The sequence below is a fragment of the Diadema setosum genome, chromosome 2, assembly GCF_964275005.1.
Source record: "Diadema setosum chromosome 2, eeDiaSeto1, whole genome shotgun sequence".
Lineage (NCBI taxonomy): Eukaryota > Metazoa > Echinodermata > Echinoidea > Diadematoida > Diadematidae > Diadema > Diadema setosum.
The window spans coordinates 20,602,379-20,623,636 of NC_092686.1; the positions used below are offsets into that span (position 1 = coordinate 20,602,379).

General features: G+C 38.8%; 1 protein-coding gene and 1 non-coding gene across 2 annotated transcripts in view; one reads left to right on the forward strand and one right to left on the reverse strand.

The window, feature by feature from the left end:
- LOC140246225 (mitochondrial 10-formyltetrahydrofolate dehydrogenase-like) overlaps window positions 1–21,258 on the forward strand; it is a 647,794-nt gene that overhangs the window by 75,036 nt on the left and 551,500 nt on the right. The gene's annotated exons all lie outside the window — the stretch shown is intronic.
- Trnat-agu (transfer RNA threonine (anticodon AGU)) lies at window positions 12,177–12,250 on the reverse strand. Its single transcript has one exon. It is a non-coding gene; the product is annotated as a tRNA-Thr (tRNA).

The window sequence follows — 21,258 nt, forward strand, 5'->3', positions numbered from 1 at the left end:
CCATCTTTTATTAGGATCTTCCTTTTTTTTTTTTTTTTTTTTTGAATACATTGTATCTCGACCATGTCAAAACTAATTTTCATCGAATAAACTTTGAATTCCTCTTAGAATTGTATGCTCTTTTATATTTCATGATATTTACAAATACATTGCACCAAATTTCAACCTGAACTAAATCAGCCATATTATCTTGTGCAAATGTCATTACATAAAACAGTTAAGGATAAAAATTAATTGTCCCCTTGATCAGAACATTTGTGTTTTCATGTAATGCCACATTTACTCAGGTTACTGAGTAGTAAAGTTTGCAGGGGGTTTGTCCTTTGCTACAAGTGTTTTATTGTATGCCCCGTATCAGGAGTTGATGTTACTATACTTTGTACCATGACAAAAACTAGTGATGTGATAATGCAAATATGTCTCATTCTTTGATCTTCTATTTCAATGATTACTAACATGTTTCTATTTGCATATACCAAATATATATATGTACATATGATTATATTTTGTTAATCTTCCTGTTTTAGCATTTCATCTCCCATCCTAATTCATTTCAAAGCAACTGTCACTTTGTAGACAGTCTCACACAAGTCTTAAAGTGAAATAGACCAACCTTTTGTAGACAAATATTCAGATTTTGGACACTGCAAAAACTGCTTGTTATTGAATGATCAGTGAAGCCTATAATATGCCAATTCATTTGTTTTGTTCATGTCTATTGTGTGTTTTTATAATTGCACACGTCTTCCAGCCATATTGCTGTTTCATGAAATAGATTTTCACTCTGTAAAAATATCATCTGCTCATCAACCAAAGTGATGTGATTTTATGAGACTTAGCTGTACTTAAATGTACACTTTCAATGCTTTTGACTGTGAATTTGTGCAAGAACTGAAAAATGTCCCACTTTCTTTTGAACCTCTTTCAAATTAAAAAACCTTAGATTTGACTGTCTGATATTAATCTTAAAAGCTGCTCCAAAGGTGTGATTTCAGAATGTGATTGCTGCCATTATGTATCCAGGTCAGAGCAAGTGATTGTTTGTAACAGTTTTGAAGGTATGTTGTAATTGTAATTAGCAAATGAATGTGAAGAGTACAAAGCTTTGAAAATAAAAGTGCTGTGTGGATTACACACAGTACTCATCTGCAGTTCACACAATCATTGTACCTTGGAAATTATTATTTCAAGACTGCAGCTTATGAAATGGTAAAGTTGCACCATCCTGCATATCTTTCTTGAAGCACTTTGAGATGTTATGTAATGTTTGTTGTTGTCTTGCCTTTACCATGAAATGTTGCTGGAGGTGTTATGTTTTCTGGTTGTCCATCCGTTCATCCGTCCTTCCATCTGTAATCGATTTTGTAGATCGCAAAACATGTAAGAACTGTTAAGGTATCGAAATGAAACTTGGCGTATGTATGTATGAGTGGCCAAAGCTGAGCCTATCAGTTCGATGCACACACTCGTCGTCAAAGGACAAGGTCAAATTTGTGACATTTCACCATTTTCCCCATATCTGTGCAATGCTTGAAGGTATTTTTGTGAAAGTGAGTGTATACATGATAAAGACTATCTAGCAAAAGTTTTTGGCTACTGGGTCAAAGGTCAAGTGAAAGTGCTAACATTCCACTTTTTTCCTCCATATCTCGGAAATGTCCATGGATATCTTTGTGAAACTTAATGCATGGACTGCCTGGCAATGATTCTCTTTGGATTTTTGAGTTCATGGGGTCAATGGTCAGGTGAATATGCTAAAAATCTACTGTTTGAATGCTTGAAATTACATTTTTCCTCCATCCTTGGAAATTACTTAATGCATACATTTAATTAAACTAGGTATATGCATGCATTATTGCACAGTGATATTGTAGGGAAAGATTTGTGCCATTGGGTAAATGGTCATGTGAAAATTTTAAAATGTCACTATTTTCCCCATATTTTGAAAATAGCCCAAAATGATGTGCAAATTGGATAATTCCAGTTACTGATTACTTGAAGAAAGTTGTGGGACATTGGGTCAAAAATCAACTGAAAATGTTCAAATGCCCTAATACTTGCACACCATGTAGCAATTTGGCCGTAAGGAATTTATAAATACTCGGCATATTTGGGGTTTGTGCCATCAAACTTTCAAACATGTCATTTCAATTTCTTGTCAATCTTGTGAAACTGTTGTTTCACATTGTCAAGATGTGCTATAAGTTATTGGGAGAAAAATGCAATATGGCAGAGGCATACCAGTCACCAGAAACTTTTTTTTTTTTTTTTAAATATGTGCATGTGTGTTTGTTTGCTTGGTTATCAGGGGAAATGTTTTTAATGAAACCAGGAGAAGTTGAAAGAGAAATTTGTACACATATTGAGATTTCAGTATGAATGGCATTGCATAAAAGCCTCCAAACCCCGAGCACAGTAACAACAGTGGTCCATTTATTTTTATTATTATTATTACTTATTTATTTATTTTATTTTTTCTCTATTTTATTTTATTTCTTTGTTATTCATTTATTTATTTTTTATTTTTTTATTTTTTTTTTTTTAATTTTTTTTTTTTTTTTTTTTTTGCTATGGCACACCAAAAGAAACCATGTCTGGTTCCGTTAAAAAATCAATAATTTTGGTTCAAAATAAAAGAATTTACTTTTATGTCAAAATCAAGAGCAGTAAAATCACCAGTTGAAGATTTATTTTGTAATAAATTATGAACAGGGAAGTGATATTGCAATGGAACCAGACATTTGGCGCACCATAGCCAAAAAAAAAAAAAAAAGGACTGTTGCTATTCCTGTGCTAAGTGTGCCGAGGCCTTAAAACTTGAAGCAGGTTGTAAGCTTGCAAGTAAGTTGACCTTAGTACATGTACAATGAAAGCAGGGGCACTGCATGCCATCCAGGACTACAATATATCTAGCTCTCAACTGGCAGTGTAAAGAAGGATAAACAATAGGCAAGATAAAGATTCATGCATTAAAATGTGTGTGCCATTCTTGCAGGATCAGGGATAACAGATCATAGCTCTACTTGTTATGAATCTAGATATGAATTGGGTCATGGTGTCAAAAAAAAAGAGGTGTGTGAATGCCGTCGACAATCCATTGTACTGCCATTGTGATGATGTACATTGTAGTGTATGACTGTCTAAATGTGTCATTGTACAGGTCCTATTTCTCTTTTGAAATGTTAAAACTTCACTGACAAGGACAGACAAATATTGCCAATAAAACAAACTTTCTGATGATATTATTGCACATAATGAAACATGAAACTAATGTCCAAGGTCATAAGCTTGACCTTCAGAGTTAAAACTTGAGTGTTGTTTTCCAGCATAAGCCAGTTTATGGGACTGTGAAATCCACTCAGCATGGAGACCATGTTAAAGGTACATGCTAATATGACTTCTGATTGGTAATGCTCAAATATGCAGACTGGCTGTAAAATTGATAAAACAAGTATTACTGACAGCAGTTTAACTGAGGAAGTCCACAAAAAAGTTGATGAATCATAGCCATTTTCCTCATTCTGTATGTATGTTTGCCTATATTAAAGCCAAAACATAGTTCTGGTACGCCTGCAAAAGTTGTCAAATTTCGCTCCCAAATGTGCACGTATGCCTAAGGAATGTGTGGAACAACACTGTAATAACAAGATATTCAATGGGTAACGACAAAAATGCGAAATATTAACCAAAAAGGTTCGCTGGAGTCGCAGTCTCAGAACTTACCCGATCGGGGTCAGGCTAAACTCGGACTCGGGGGACAACTTGGCCTCGCTTTGACGGCGGGGCCGAGTTGTCCCTCTGGATTGTACAGTGTTGTACTATGGGAGCGGCCTGTAGCGCTTCGCATCCTGGCTAGTCGCAGTTAAGGTCCGAGTTGATACAACGCACGCATCAAAGAATCTCTTTGGCACGCATGCAAAGTAGAATGTGCACCTATCAAGCACCTACAATATGTATAGAATATGGCGATCACGAACTGCGTGTAAATTGTCTGAAATAGGGCCGAGTTTTCCCTTAGATGGAGTTAGTCTGGCTCCTTCTGGAATAAAAGTCGGTATACCGACTCTTATTTTTGATCTCGAAATACTCCAAACCAACTCATCATCCCGGCAAATCGCGTCAGCCAGGTAAGTTTCTTGGTAGACTCTTTCGATATATTACAAGCAAATATGAAATGGTGTCAGACGGGTTCTCAAACCCTTACCAAAACTATGTTTTCACTTTAAGGTGAGACAGTCAAACCTAAAATTGATCAGGTGATGTCGCATTCACATACATGTAACTCTGTTCTTTCCAGAACTTACTTTCAAATGGTCATCAGCTGCGTTTATCTGACTAACTTGAGAGAGATTATCGCATTTCAAAACCCGTTTGAAGTGGTGGTTGTGAACATGGTTTGAAATGCCATTCTGGGAGTGCTGCGTTTATCTAACCATCATACAATTGTGATTTGAGTGCTGTCACTATGCAGCTACTTTGCGCCATTCAACCCGGGAAGCAAACGTGCCTCATCAGTCACATGCAAATTGGTTAGAGAGAGCACAACCGGAAACAGTTGGGATTATATGTGTTAATATTCTGTATCACAAACCTGGGGCCAGTTTCATAAAACATTTCTATGACAAATTTGCTCTTGGCCAATCAGATGCAAGGATATTAGTAGCTTGTAACATCTATGACAACTTGTCACTGATGACAAGTTTTATGAAACAGGCCCCAGGGCATCCAGATTTTTGTGTCGGCAATAGACCAATACAATATATTTCTTATCATTATGATTTGTGTAGCTGTGTGTGAATTTGTAACTGGTGCTTTGATGTAATCTTACCCAATACATGTGTTACAGGACAGGTTTCTAGAGGGATCTCCCATGAAGTTTGAAACCAAGGAACCTGGGTTGAACTGAAGTAAAGCAAAATCAATATATATATTTCATTGATATGACACTATTGATGTCCTTTACAGTAGTCCTAATAATAAAATGGTCTAGCCCTGCTGTTATCATTATTTTTTTGGCATTGCCATGATGCACCTGGGTCAAGAGGGACATTGCAGGCAAAACAATTTGTCAGAGGATAAACTCACCAGACGGGATTTGAACCAGAACATTTTATTTGCAAATCCAAAGCCTTGCCCACAAGGCCATCCCAAATGCATCACTGTGCACAATGAACATTCAGATCAAACTTTGAATCTTCTGAACACTTTCATGCCTCTGCCCCATAGGGTGCCAGCGAGTCATACGTTCAGGATGCTGTCCATCAAGCCATCCCAGATCTCACCATAAGTTGAGCAAGAGCTGTTCAGGGGAATTCCATGGTACTTAGTTCAGGTATGCCATATGAAGTGTAGTATGGCTGATTACATTTTGGGCAACCCCCTCCCCCCCCCCCCCCCCCCCAACCTCCCCATCAAAGGTCAATGGTCTATTAATTGACTTTGGTTAAAACTTGTATTTTCAGCTTGAACTTCATGTGGGAGGACTGGAACATGAGGAGACTGAAAATGTAAGGGGGTGGTTAGCCTGATTAAATAAAACTCATTTGCTGCCCTCACCAGGGTACATTTGAAAGCCAAGATTTGTGCAGTTCTGGTAGAATAGAGTTGCCAGTCAGCAAATGTGTGCACCAAAATGTACAATCATCATCGGTGATGTTTAACCATGGAGCTACTTTAGTAGCTCCATGGTTTAACTTCAGTCAAGATTCTCTGGCTGCAGGAGTGCTGTGTATAAAGCTGTACAAAATGTGCTAGGAGATTCCTGAATAGACACAAGTTGTGCCAACCTTACACTATGGAGCTCTTTAGCTCCATGCTTATCCCAGTCTCCCTGAGCTCCAGTCCCTGTGATTGGCAATATAATTTGGTAGAAAGTGTAGCCCAACCAGACAGTGTACAGCGACAGGGCTGTGTATGGTTAGTAGAAAGCGTAGACATAAATAGATGTTTTTATGCCTCCTCCGCGAAGTGTCACCAGAGGCATTACGTCTTTTAGGGTGTCCATCCGTCTGTCCTTCTCTCCATAATCAATTTTGTGGACAGTGTAACTAAAAAATTTTTTAAGGTATCCTAAGAAACTTGGCCTGTATGTGCATGAGTGAATGAAGTTGTGCTTATCAGCTTGTGGGTGCATATGCTCAAGGTCAAAGTTGAAAGGACAAGGTCAAGTGCTCAAAATTTCACTATTTCCCCCCCCCCCCCATATCTATGTTATGCCTGAAGGTACATTTTCATGAAACTTTGTGTATACATGTATTACCCAATAAAGATTCTGTAGAGAAAGTTTTGGGCCAGGAGGTCAAAGGCCAAATGTCAAGTGAAAGTGCTAAAATTTCACTTTTTGTCTCCATATCTCAGAAATTGTCCAAAGTATTTTTATGGAACATAGTACATGTGCATGTATTGCCTGACAGTGGTTCTCTTAGGAAGCTGGGGGGTCAAGGGTCAAAAGGTCAAGGTCAATTCCTCAAAATGTAAATATTTCCTTCATATCTATGCAATGCCTGAAGGTATTATACATTACCCAATATAGATTCTCTTAGACCTTTTGGTCAAAAGGTCTAATAAAGGTCACAGATCAAGTGAAAATGCTAAATTTTACTTCTTCCTCCATATCTCAGAAGTGGCTCAAAGTATTATCATGAAACGTAGTCATAATATGCATAGATGTCTGAGAGAGACTCCCTTGGTAATTCTAGGGTAATGGGGTCAAAGTTCAAGGATCAAAGACCAGGTTAGAATACTAAATGTTACTATTTAATGCTGAAATTTAACTTTTTCTCCATACCTTGGAGATTACTCAATGTATAAACTTATAAAAGGATCAAAGGTCAAGTAAAAATCCTCAAATCCCCTAATACCTGAGCCATTGATCGAATACACCCTATTTCAAGGAAAGTGAACAATCAACACATTTGTGACAAACATGTCATTTTTATTTTTTGCCAATTATGTGAAACTGTCATCACACATTGTTAAGATGTACTACACGTATAGACTTATTGGGATAACCATGCATTATGGCGGAAGTATACCAATTTCTAGTTATGTGGATGAAAATAGTCAAAGGTCAAGGTTCAAAGTCACTCCCTTTTTGCCAAAAAGTGATTACATATAGGAATCATAGACATGATAAACTCAAGATATAGATCAAATGTAAAAATCAAATTCACTGTACTGCCATTTCCCAGTCATGACTTCAGCTGGGAATGTCCCATGGTAAACTTTAGTCAGGGAATAATCATAAATAAACAATATTAGTAGCCTGAAATTCTAGGGGTTAAAGATCTATATGCAGTAAACACAAGAGAACTACTAAATAGCATTTTCTGCCAAGATTTAAAGGGATGGTACAGTATTGGTGGAGATGAAAATTGGGCTTTAACTTTTTTGCAAGATACCAAGAAAACACTAGTGAAGTAGTACAGCGCATACCATTTTAAGAGGAATTCAAAGTTTATTTGATGAAAATCGGGCATGGAATAGCTGCAACATCCAAAAACAAAGTAAAACAAAATGATCATAATAAAATGTGGGTCCCACACTTAATGAGGATTGCTCTGTTTTGGATATCTCGGCCATTTCAAAATCAATTTTCATCAAATGAACGTTGAAATCCTCATGGAATTACATGCTCTTCCATATTTCATAAGAGGTTTCTCACTATCTCACAAAAAAAAAAATGATAAAAACCTGAAGTTAAGTCTCAGCCAAAACTATACGATCCCTCTAAACTATGTAAGTCAAATAACAATTTTATTGTAGAGAATAGATATGAGTCTAGCAAAATTTGCTTTGCATAAGAAGTCAATAATTGGTCAGTGATCAAGGTCAGTGGACATTATTTAAATGTAATATGAAGATTCATGTACTTGTGGCATAATGTATGCAAGTGCATGAGAAAGTGGGTGTATCGTAGTCGAAGTGCACTCGTTTTATGGATTCTAGAACAAGGCTTTATATTTCACCTTAAGTTCAGCTCACCAAAGGAGCTGCTTATTCAATGGAAGCAACAGCATATATAGATACCCTTGTTGCAAAATAATATGATGCAAGGTTTACAAAGGAAAATAGAGACGATGTTACCAAAGCTTTAGTAGAAACTGACACATCAAATTGGTTATGATGACATTTTTATTCTGTGCTTCTCTTTAAAGTCATGGCATACAGATTGAAGAGCTATGAGAAACAGTCAAACCTGTCTATAGGGGCCATCCAAGGGAGACTAAAAAAGTGACTGTTATAGACAGATGACCGCTATAGACAGGTTCTTTAACATGCTTTTTCTCTTGGGTGAAATGGTCGTATTCAGCAGGTGGCTGCTATATAGACATGTGGTCGCTAAGATAGGTTTAACTGTACAAAGATAGGCCTATACTTGACGAGAACTAGTGCACACAAGAAATACAATAAAGCATATAGATAGAGATAAAGAAGAGATGTATCAACCCCCTTGCACAGTGTCCCAGGGAATTTAGTGCAATGGATAATAAACCCTTTTCCTGCCTCTCCAAAATATAGGCCTACCAGGAGTATATAGTGATAATAGAAATAAGTGTAATAGTGTAATAGTATATTATAGTATCAATAGAAAGCGATCAAAACTAGATCGTATACATATTGGGCCAGGAGCTACATGCTGATTCACAATACAATGCAATTGTCTTGAACACGCACACGCATGCACGAACTAGCAACCATCAATTTCTCAAAAAACATGTCTTGATGGGTTATTTAAAGATGTAGTAATTAATTGGAAGAGTTAACCATAGTGGTCCCGTGGTTTATAGTACCATAGGGATGCAGTACATATTCCAGGAAGTGAACGGATTCTAACGACTTGCCAGTTGTGAACAAAAGAAATGAAAAATACATCACACACTCGAGTAACAACCACCCACCCGCCCCCGGCTTGTGCCGAAGGTTGGGTGGTGGCACGTCACGTTAATGGGAACACCACCCTTCGTCAAACCCCCCCCCGGTTTTGCCGAAAGGGTGCGTTGGCACTTTTTCTCATGTAATATTAAAAGACGAGTTTTGAATTTATATCTAACCTTCAAACAACCATTTCAAAGAGGCTATCGTCCGGATCGGTTTACACTCTATTTCCACTTGGTCTACAGCCAGTTGGTCTAATAGACTGTTTAATATCAGTTGGTCTAATAACCAGTTGGTCTAGTCATTATTTCGTCCAATTACTGTTTGGTCTAATTGTTATTTGGTTTAATTGTCCCCGCCGAACGAGTTCGAGCAGGGGACTATGAAACGGGCTCCGTACGTGTGTGTGTCCGTGTGTCCGTCTGTCCGTCTGTGCGTCCGTGCGTCCGTGTGTGATCAAAATGTTCAAAATGCTACTCCTTCGCCATTTCTAACCCGATTTTGATTCTGTTTGCTTTATATGATAGCACTACATGGGAGCTTTGAAACTTCTATACAGAATTTCAGTTGTGACCTTTGACCTTGACCTTTGACCTATATTGTACATTTTGCTTCAAAATGCTACTCCTTCGCCATTTCTAACCCAATTTTGATTCCGTTTACTTTATATGGTGGCACTAGGTGAGGGCTTCAAAACTTCTACACAGAATTTTGACCTTTGACTTCTTTGACCTTTGATCTTGATTTTTGACCTATATTGTACATTGCCTACAAAATGCTACTCCTTCGCCATTTCTAACCCGATTTCGATTCCGTTTGCTTTATGTGATGGCACTAGATGAGGGCTTCAAAACTTCTATACAGAATTTTGACCTTTGACTACTTTGACCTTTGACCTTGATTTTTGACCTATATTGTACATTTTGCTACAAAATGCTACTCCTTCGCCATTTGTAACCCGATTTCAATTCCGTTTGCTTTAAGTGATGGCACTAGGTGAGGGCTTCAAAACTTCTACACAAAATTTTGGCCTTTGACTTCTTTGACCTCTGACCTTGATTTTTGACCTGTATTGTACATTTTGCTACGAAATGCTACTCCTTCGCCATTTCTAACCCGATTTCGATTCCGTTTGCTTTATGTGATGGCACTAGATGAGGGCTTCAAAACTTCTATACAGAATTTTGACCTTTGACTACTTTGACCTTTGACCTTGATTTTTGACCTATATTGTACATTTTGCTACAAAATGCTACTCCTTCGCCATTTGTAACCCGATTTCAATTCCGTTTGCTTTAAGTGATGGCACTAGGTGAGGGCTTCAAAACTTCTACACAAAATTTTGGCCTTTGACTTCTTTGACCTCTGACCTTGATTTTTGACCTGTATTGTACATTTTGCTACGAAATGCTACTCCTTCGCCATTTCTAACCCGATTTCGATTCCGTTTGCTTTATGTGATGGCACTAGGTGAGGGCTTCAAAACTTCTACACAAAATTTTGGCCTTTGACTTCTTTGACCTCTGACCTTGATTTTTGACCTATATTGTACATTTTGCTTCAAAATGCTACTCCTTCGCCATTTCTAACCCAATTTTGATTCCGTTTACTTTATATGATGGCACTAGGTGAGGGCTTCAAAACGTCTACACAGAATTTTGACCTTTGACTTCTTTGACCTTTGTCCTTGATTTTTGACCTATATTGTACATTGCCTACAAAATGCTACTCCTTCGCCATTTCTAACCCGATTTCGATTCCGTTTGCTTTATGTGATGGCACTAGATGAGGGCTTCAAAACTTCTATACAGAATTTTGACCTTTGACTTCTTTGACCTTTGACCTTGATTTTTGACCTATATTGTACATTTTGCTACAAAATGCTACTCCTTCGCCATTTGTAACCCGATTTCAATTCCGTTTGCTTTAAGTGATGGCACTAGGTGAGGGCTTCAAAACTTCTACACAAAATTTTGACCTTTGACTTCTTTGACCTCTGACCTTCATTTTTGACCTGTATTGTACATTTTGCTACGAAATGCTACTCCTTCGCCATTTCTAACCCGATTTCGATTCCGTTTGCTTTATGTGATGGCACTAGGTGAGGGCTTCAAAACTTTTACACAGAATTTTGACCTTTGACTTCTTTGACCTTTGACCTTGATTTTTTACCTATATTGTACATTGGCTACAAAATGCTACTCCTTCGCCATTTCTAACCCGATTTCGATTCCGTTTGCTTTATGTGATGGCACTAGGTGAGGGCTTCAAAACTTCTACATAGAATTTTGACCTTTGACTTCTTTGACCTTTGACCTTGATCTTTTTACCTATATTGTACATTTTGCTACTAAATGCTACTTCCGGCGGAGACATATATTACGCACCGCGTAATTTCTACTTTTCCTTGTTACTATTTGGTCTACAGTCAATTCGTCTAATAATAGCCATTTGGTCTATTTTTGGTCTAACACCAATTTATATCATCAAATACCGATTTGGTCTATTATGAGTTGGTCTAATTCCATTTCGTCTAATCATGAAACGGTCTAAAATAAAACCAAATTTGTCCAATATAAATTTGGTGTACACATCATTAATTTTGGTCCATTGCCCAGTTGGTCTAGCCTCTGTCTATCATCATTTAGTCTACGCCCATTTAGTCTAATAACCATTGATCTTATTGTCATTTGGTCTAATAGCCAGCCTCCTGGTCTAATCAGGTACCATTTGGTCCAATCATCGTTTCGTCTTTATGACCAACTGGGCTATTTTTTTATTTATTTTTTTTTTTTGGGGGGGGGGCCTTTTTATTGATGTGTACACCAAATTCATATTGGACAGATTTGGTTTTATTTTAGACCATTTGATGATTAGACGAAATGGAATTAGACCAACTCATAATAGACCAAAAATAGACCAAATGGCTATTATTAGACGAATTGACTGTAGACCAAATAGTAATTATACCAAATAACAATTAGACCAAACAGTAATTGGACGAAATGATGACTAGACCAACTGGTTATTAGACCAACTGATATTATACAGTCTATTAGACCAACTGGCTGTAGACCAAGTGGTAATAGAGTGTAAACCGATCCGGACGATAGCCTCTTTGAAATGGTTGTTTTAAGGTTAAATATAAATTCAAAACTCGTCTTTTAACATTACATGAGAAAAAGTACCAACGCACCCTTTCGGCAAAACCGGGGGGGGGGGGGGGGGGGCTTTTGACGAAGGGTGGTGTTCCCATTAACGCGACGCGCCACCACCCAACCCACCCTTTCGGCACAAGCCGTTTTCATCGGGATTCGAACCCGAGACCTCCGGATTACTAGACCGGTGCTCTACCGACTGAGCTATTGAAAGCCCTAGATCGGTGTTCGTCCCAAACCCTTAATTCTCTTTGCTCAAGTGGTCAGAAGCTATAGTGTGTGCATGTGTGCATGTGTGCATGTGTTCCTTGTTTCAAAATATATATATACAGTATATATATATATATATATATATATATATATATATATATAATACAATAATTAGGAGGAACAATGCATGTATACTTCGTGGGCGTGCGGAAAATAGATTCGTTTATGGAAAATAGTGATCCACTTAAAAGCAAAGCTTGTGGGACGTGGATCGGCAGATAAATAATGAGTAAATAATATATTATTCGAGGGTTTTTTATAACTACATGTATTGTATTTATAGTTTAATCAAGTCATTTGTAAAGATATATATGTAGTTATATTGAGATACGCTCGTCGGAAAAAAAAAAATTAAATAGAATATCCGTGCTAATGCCCGGACACTGTTCACTGAACCACGTGTAGGCCTACCGTGAAAATATGACAAGGACAACACACACGTACACACATTACCCATACACAGGACGCGAGACAGTACCGAGAGGAGAGAAGACGGTAACAAGTCTACTAAGAACAAAAGACAGGAAAGGAAGAGGAGAGAAGAAAGAAGAGAGGTCTGCATACAGAACACGCCAAGTGCTGCGACATCGGGACAGGTGAAAGCTCAAGCATAAATTAAAACAATTTATGTTATCTAGAATTATAAGTAGAGAGTACGTGTTTTCTGAATTTATATTTAAATGTAACAAATTTGGGGAAATCTTTTACACAATTATCTAGATTATTCAAAGTCTGGGTCCGGTATAAAGAAATGTACCTTGGGCATGTGCGGTTCTCATTAATAGAAGATGAAATTCGTCGTATTTTGCTTGTCATTACATTTTCAAAATCGGTGAACCCAATGTATATGTAGATTAGAAAGGAGATAGAGGCCATGGGCGTAAATCGGGGGGGGGGGGGGATGGGGGATGAATTCCCCCCCCCCCCCCCCGAAATGGAGGAGGGGGGATGGCCTGTACAATCATCCCCCCCCCCCGAAATCTGGGGAAAAAATGGAGGAAGCAGAAATGTGATTGTATCAATTTTGACATAAATTGCATGACGTTCGTATGCCCGCCTTCAGACGACTGTCACAGAGCTGAACAGTATTCTATCTTGTAGGAAAATGTATACATGATTTTCTCAAGCGCTCGCTCGCGAAGAAAGTAATATCGACACAAGTATGGTCTAGATGTTGACAACGTCAAATAGTATAGGCCTACATTTAAACAATGTCATGCTATGACGCGAGCAACTCGGGACCATCTGCAAAGGGGCATTTGCCCCGCCCCTATGGAAATGTTGGGGGGCGATAAATAATTTGTCCCCCAAGCAATTCCCGAAATGAGGACAGATCTCGAACTTTCTTTATGGAAAATTGTCCAAATACCGCCAGAACTATGCACCAGATCGTTGAATTGCAATCATAAACATGCAAAAGCTCCGCTACTGGGTCCCTTTCGATAGACTTTGTACACTTTTGAGATTGACATAATATTTCCTAATATTTTATCAAAGAGTGTGCAGCAGATCTTTCACTTACAAAAGCTCCCTCATATGCAGAGGTGTCGATGGGGGGGGGGGGGGGTTGTTCCCCATAAAAGTATTGGGGACAAACATATCATTTTGCTCCTCCTCGTAACTCACGAGATGTGGAAATGTTCTTACTTTTTTTTTGATAGAAAATTCTCGAAATATTTCATCCAAAGATGGCTTAATTTCAATTCTGAAAATACAAAATCTCCCTCGCGTAAGAGGGGGATAGGCCTATCCCTTTCCATACCCTCCCCGTTCAGTCCTTTCTACTTAATCAACGCGTTAGATTGACAGATTTTAAAATGTTTCATCTCCCAAACCCCCTCCCAAACCCTCCCCCTCTGTGCCCCTTTCCCTAGCCTTAGTACACTTTTCAGATTTACAAAAAAAAAAATCTGAATAATTCTGAGTGCACAAGGCTTATCACATATTCCGAAAACTCGAAAGTTCCTTCATGTACAAGGGGAATATTCCCTTTTAATCAACCCTTTCCTCGCTCACATCCCCCCCCCCCCCGTCATAGATCAGTGTGTTGTTGTTTTTTTATTTCCCAAATATTCCATCAAATATGCGTAAGCGAGATATCTGAATTTCAACTTTAAAAAGGCAAAAGCTCCCTCTTATACGTGAAGGGTGGTAATAGCACTCGCCCACGCCTTCTCCCTGCTCGCCCGTCCCTCCCCCCGCACCATCCATACAAGTAGACTGTGCAAGCATGGCTACACTTTGAACATAGACAGTTTTCCAACACAAAATGTATGCACCAAAACGATTAAATGCAGTCAGAATGTACAGAATCTCCCTCGTGTAGGAATGGGGAATAAGGCTTATCCCCTCCCACCTTCTCTGATTGACAAAATAATTTCTAGATATTCCAACAAAAGTGTGCACCAGATTGTTGAATTTCAGATATAAAACTGAAAAAAAAAGCTCCCTCGAAAATGGGAGACGTATCTTGCCACCCTCCCATTGCTTGGTCCCCTCCAGGGAGGTGCCTCTCACCTCCCTGGTCCCCTCTATAGACTTAGTACGCTTTGGGGGATGACAATTTCCGAGTTTTCCACAAAAAGTGTGCTTCAGATCGCTTTATTTCAATTCTAATAACGCAAAAGCTCCGTCGAGTGGAAGGGGAACCCCCCTCCCACACCCTCCTTAGCTCTACTTTACTAGACTTTGTACATACACACAGGATGATGCTCACTCGGAATAAGAGCTAAATTCCATGATTTTAACACTTCCCTGAAAAAGCCCTATCTATTTCCATTATCATTTTTTTTTTTTTGGGGGGGGGGAACCGCTGGAAAAAAATTAAAAGTATTGCACCAAAAGTTTGCACCAAATCGCTGAATTTCAGGTTTGAAAATGCAAAAACTGTGGGAGGAGAAATGCCCCTTATCTACACCCTCGTGTGCGTGCTTTTTCTGTTTGAATTGCTTAACAGACAACGTTCATGATAATTATTCGTCGTAAAAATTAATACAATGACTTTAATTAATGATATGATAATGATAATTAATGATTTTATAGGCAAATTGTTCATTGTATAATCTACATCAAAATAATATGCTTCCTTATACAAGTGGGACTGTTTGAAATCGATAAAACGCGCAAAAACAGGCATCAAATGTGTTGGCTCAGTGAGTAGAGCGGCTGCCCTCACAATCGGGAGGTCGTGGGTTCAAACCCCGGCCGCGTCATACCAAAAGACGTTAAAAGATGGGAGTTGCTGCTACCTTGTTTGCCGTTCAACAGTTGAAAAGGTTAGAGCAACGTCGATCTGGCGCTGCTCAGTGGCTGCCGGGCCCACGATCAATTGGGCAAAAAGAATTTTCATTCTTGGACAATAAAATTTGGAGTTTATATCCAAAACAATTATTATTATTATTATTATTATCAAATTGCACCATTTACAACATCAAATGCAAAAAGTTCTCACCGTTCTCACCCTCCCCCTCCCTCTCTAGCTCCGCTCGCTCGGGTTCGGTCGCGTTCATGATATTCAGTGTAAGAATTAATACAAGTAATTGATTTAAATGATACCATTTTATAACCAAATTGTTTAATAATAATCGATATTAAAATATCTTGCTACCTTAAACAAGTGGGACTGTTTCAAGTTGACAAAACGCTCAAAAACAAGCATCAAAAACCATGTACAACATCAAAATGCAAAAAGTTCTCACCATGGAAGGGGGACATCCCCTCCCACCACCCCCTCGCCCGCTCCGCTCGCTCGGGCTCGCTCGCGTTCATGATATTCAGTGTAATAATTAATACACGAAGTTATTTAAATGATACAATAAATTTCATAGGCAAAATTGTTCAATAATAATCTACATCAAAATGTACTGCTACCTACGATATCATGATATATCACGATTTAGTCATTCAATTATCTATGAATATTTCTTTTTCTTACTTTTTTTCTGATAGGAAAAAATCTATATTTTCACTAAAAGTGTGCACCATATCGCTGAATTTCAGGTCTGAAAACGCAAAATCTTCCTCGTGTGGGAGGGGGGACACCCCCCTCCCACACCCTCCCCCCGCTCGGTCGCTCCGCTCCCTCGCACAGATATTCAAACTCCAAGTCCCACCCCACCCACCATCATTAAAACGGAACGATGCCCCTTGCCCCTGCGTATGATTGCTTTATTGACTTAAGTCAAGAAAATTGAAAAACACAATAAAGTTCTAGCTACAGGAGAAATATCTACTGCATAATTACATATAAAAGAAAATGGAGATCCATAATATTACCACTTTATTGAATTTATTTGGGCATTATTCAGGGCTACGCTACGTTTTTGGAAAGGTGGGGGGGCAAAATCGCATGTCAGTAAAGAAGAAAGAAAAATCAAAAGACAAGAGAAACAACAAAAAAGGTCTTCATACTTTTAAGGTCTGAAAACTTGCTGCCACTTCCGCTCCCACTTCATATTTCATGCAAAAGAGTGGGACATTCGATCCCTGTAAAGTGTGTGTGTGTGTGTGTGTGTGTGGGTGGGTGGGTGGGGGTGGGGGGCACCAAGCTTCCCCCCCCCCCCCCCCCACAGGCTGCGCCGGTCCGGTTATGGGCTTGTAATCGTGGTGATGGTGACTATCGCCGATCATCCCCCCCCCCCCCCTCCTCAGTACGGATTTACGCCGTTGATAGAGGCAGATGGATATACATAAGAGGGCATGGTCAAATACGATGTAATATTTCCACGGTGAATTAATGAATTTGAACCTGTTAATCATTTTCATAATAAACACTGCAAACATTACATAAAATCTTTACAATGCTGGCAAAACCAACCGGCCAGAGTTACGCTACCAACACATAAGTCGTAATAAAGAAAAAAAAATTTGGTACAAAAACGGTAGACGATAATCGTTGACAATATCACGTCAGGTGCATTGTTTTGGTGGATAACCTGTGTACCGTGCAGTGTTTGACAATCTCATCAACTTGTAGAGAGTTGATTAGTTAAAGGACAAGTTTTCCCCAAACAGCTGTAGATTCTGTATATTATGTAACAAGATCTGTTAATCACTCGGTAAAACTTCAAGGGAAATCGGATGATTAGTTCAAAAATTGTCAGTTTTTAGATCAATTTTATGAGCCGCCTTCTATAGATGAAAACTATTTAACTCTGTTGCGCTGTCACAATATCAGAAAATATGAAAAAAACTCACAATATTGTTTTAATGAAAAGTATGTGCCTTCCCGACTCGCTGACCATGTTAAGACAAATATCATTTCCATGATTTCTCGAGGAGCTGTAGATGTATAGCCCAGTTTTCTTTTTATTCTTTCTGTATTTTCATGTATCTTTCATATTTTGTAAGTTGTGTGTGTTAGTGTGTGTGTGTGTGGGGGGGGGGGTGGGGGTAGCATCTCCTCCTGCTTGATGCCAGACGTTCATACAATCGTTTTCTATTGCTCCCTAAATTATGTATATTCACCAAAAATGCAGTAAAATTATTGATTATTACGGGATTAGATATTTGAAATAGAATAGGCAATTTTCAAGATAACTTCCTGTGTCATTAAATTAATAGAGAACCATAAAATGCATGCTGTGGTAATTTGAGATTTCATTGCATAGTCATTAATATCAGATAACAGTCTCCCTATCCTCTATCAGCGAGGACAGCGGGGTAATCTTTTGACTTCCATAAAGTAGGCCAGATCCGTGCATGTTTCTTTTCTAGGATGTCGAGAAAATTACATTCTCGATTCACGTACGCATGTCGATACCAATGATCTGTATAGCTGCGCTGCATTATGTTTAACAACATTATAATTGCGTGGCAATGTTCGTGCAGTGGGACTTTATAGAAGCATATTGGTAATGGGAAGGGGCAAAAGATGGGGTCACGGTTGAAGGTTTGAATTCGTGATTAAAAATCTAACAAGGGGCGTGGCACAGTTGACAAGACTCCCGACTCCCAATCAGATTTCCGCCCAGTGGTTATGTCCTTGGACAAGATGTTTTACCCACCGTGTCCCTCTTGACCCAGGTGTAAAAATGGGTACCTGGCAGGCAACGCTAGGGTAATAATAATGGCAGGGGTCTTTTGGAGAGCAGTGGCAACACTGAAGAGGATGCCCTCGCAACTCCGAGAATAAAATAATGTCCGTTAATCCGAAAACGAAATAAGGTGCACGTTAATCCGGAAATTTTTTTTAAAAAGTTTGTTAATAGGAAGGTTCATTATTCCGAAAGTACATTAGTCCGAAAATGAAATAAGGTCCCTTAATCCGAAAATGAAGTAGGGTTCTATTCAGATAACTGTGTAAGAAAGAACGACAAATTTCCACTTCAGCCCAGTTGACCCATTGTCGGCATTCAGTCCTACAGAAATATCTGTTACAAAATTGCAACATTTAACTTCATTACGCAAGCCATTCCTTCCATTATAGTTTTCATCTTGCCGGATTATATTTTATAAGTTTCTTTTTTCTAACTCTAATTATCAACATTAAGGATAAAGCAGTTCGTCCAAAAATTTTATGAAGTCCAAATACACAGTCATTTGAAACATTAAGATACATCAAGATAATACGGATGCCAGATAATATGTGTGCTGTATAAACTATTCAAGGTTCAGGAAAATGAGAATATGAATAGCGAGTTCTTAATTTGTATCTGCAGCAGTACTGTACTTGATTTTCTTGAATTTTGCCCCTGGCAGTGATGCCGCAATAGTGTGGGATATGGTTATGATCTTTTCAATACATTTCCAATCATAAAAGCAACGGCTTACACCTCTTAGAAACATCAAATAAATCAGGTTGATGTATGTAAATCTATGTACGTGATATATATATATATATATATATATATATATATATATATATATATATATATATATATATATATATCTTTGTTCATATCTTTCATCTAATCAACATTGTTCGTGTATTCCATTTCTTGTGTATTAGTATTATCTATTTGTATCATCTACACTTGTTTATTTTTGCCATTCATCCCTGCGGGACGAGCTTCTTTGCTTAGGTTTCCGTTTCATTCGTCTTTTTTTTATACTTGATATTGGGTTTTTTATAAGCTTGCATTAACCAATATGCATTGAGTCTAACTGGATTCTTTTAATCTGTATAATAGAAACATGATTAGAAGTGATGCAGCCTTCAATTCGTCGGGGCTGATCGAATGCTTCTTGTAGTTAGTCGGCGTGTTTTCAGCTAGATAGCTTTCTGATGAACGCCTTTTTTTTTTAATAGTGTTGGATTTTCATTTCATTTGAGAGGATTGAAAGATCTAACATTATCTTCAAATTGGTGTGCGGATATACAAATAGGAGGCCCAGGAAACACAACTACCTTTGATTTATATGTTATATAGGTTAGAAGTAAGGGAAAGTTGACACAAAGCCCATGTCAAAATAAGGTTAAAGGAAGCTAGCGTGTGTCTTTTTCAAGCCCTTTCCCTTTAGTCCGTAAGGTCTACGTAAAATTACCTAAATACTTGACGCAAAGCTCAAATTATTTCCTTGTAGCATTGGGAAGTATAGGGCCTAAGGGCATATTGGTTTGATTTTCAATGCATGTGGATATCTTCCCGTGGTTCTGTGTCGGCCGGGTATCAATAGCAGCCGGGTCGGCCGGCCATCAATAGCAGCGGAGCATAAATACCAAACTAGAAAAGCATCCGGAAAGCGCAGGTAGAGATCCGTTCATAACTTTATACACTGTTGGTCATAAAGGTGGAATATTTTTTTCTCAAACTTTAACGGCATATCTATTACAATGTGCTTGGAAAATAATATGTTTGATTTATATCAATCACTTAATTTTATTATCTTGCCACTTACACACTTTCACAGTGATTTTTGACAATTATGTCTAAATCATTATAAACTATGGGCATGAAACAATATTGATAATATTACAAAAGAAATTTTATCAATAGAATATTTGTTTTAAACGTCATTCAATTTTCCAGAAAACTTGTTTTGTGATTCCATTGACAAGTTCACATCAAATTGAGTCTTTATTCTAAAGATTTCACATTAGGGTGGACATTTCGGGTATGTCCACCCCGGGTATATCCGCCCCTAGCACGAATCAGTGCGCGTAGGCGTTGTGGCATGCTGTCCACCAGGTTGTTGATGACATCGACAGGTATGGCTTCCCACTCTTCTCTGAACGCAGCTGCCAACTCCTGCAGATTTTGAGGAATGACCTCTCTGCCGTTGATGGCTCGGCCTAGGTCATCCCATTCATGTTCTGTGGGGTTCATATCTGGCGAACAAGCTGGCCATGGCAACTGCTAAACCCCCTCTACCTCTAGGAATTCTCTAACTACAGCTATCCTGTACGGCCTAGCGTTATCATTCTGCAGTCGGAAATTGAATCCATACACATGTCTTTCATATGGAAGGCAGTGGAACTCCAATATCTCCCTGCGGACAGCGGCGTTCACCAGATAAGTAAACGCCACTAGTGGTACCACCCGGTACCACTCGTGGCGTTTTTCCTCCGTAATGGATTCCGGCCCACACCATCGCTGGGCCTCCTCCATCTTGGGTTGTCTCGTAGACACAGTCATCCTGAAGGCTTTCCCCTGCTAACCGATGAACTCGCTATCTCCCATTTCTACGGTCAAGGGCGAACTGGCTCTCGTCCATGAAAATAACGTGTTTCCAATGTCCCAGTGGAAACGTCCTGTGCTGCCTGGCCCAAAGGAGACTAGCTACCCCGTGGCGAACCGTCAGGCGTGGACATCTATAGCCAATCATCGTGCTCAGGAGCCATGTTGTATCAATCTGAGATTGACTGTTGATCTTGAGACGTTGATTCCATGATGTCTCCTCCACAAGCATGGAAGACGACTCGAGGGCAACTTCCGGTTTCTACGGCTAAAATTTCAACAGTTGGCGATCATCTCTACTTGTTATCAGTCTGGGACGTCCTGGTGATTGCCGT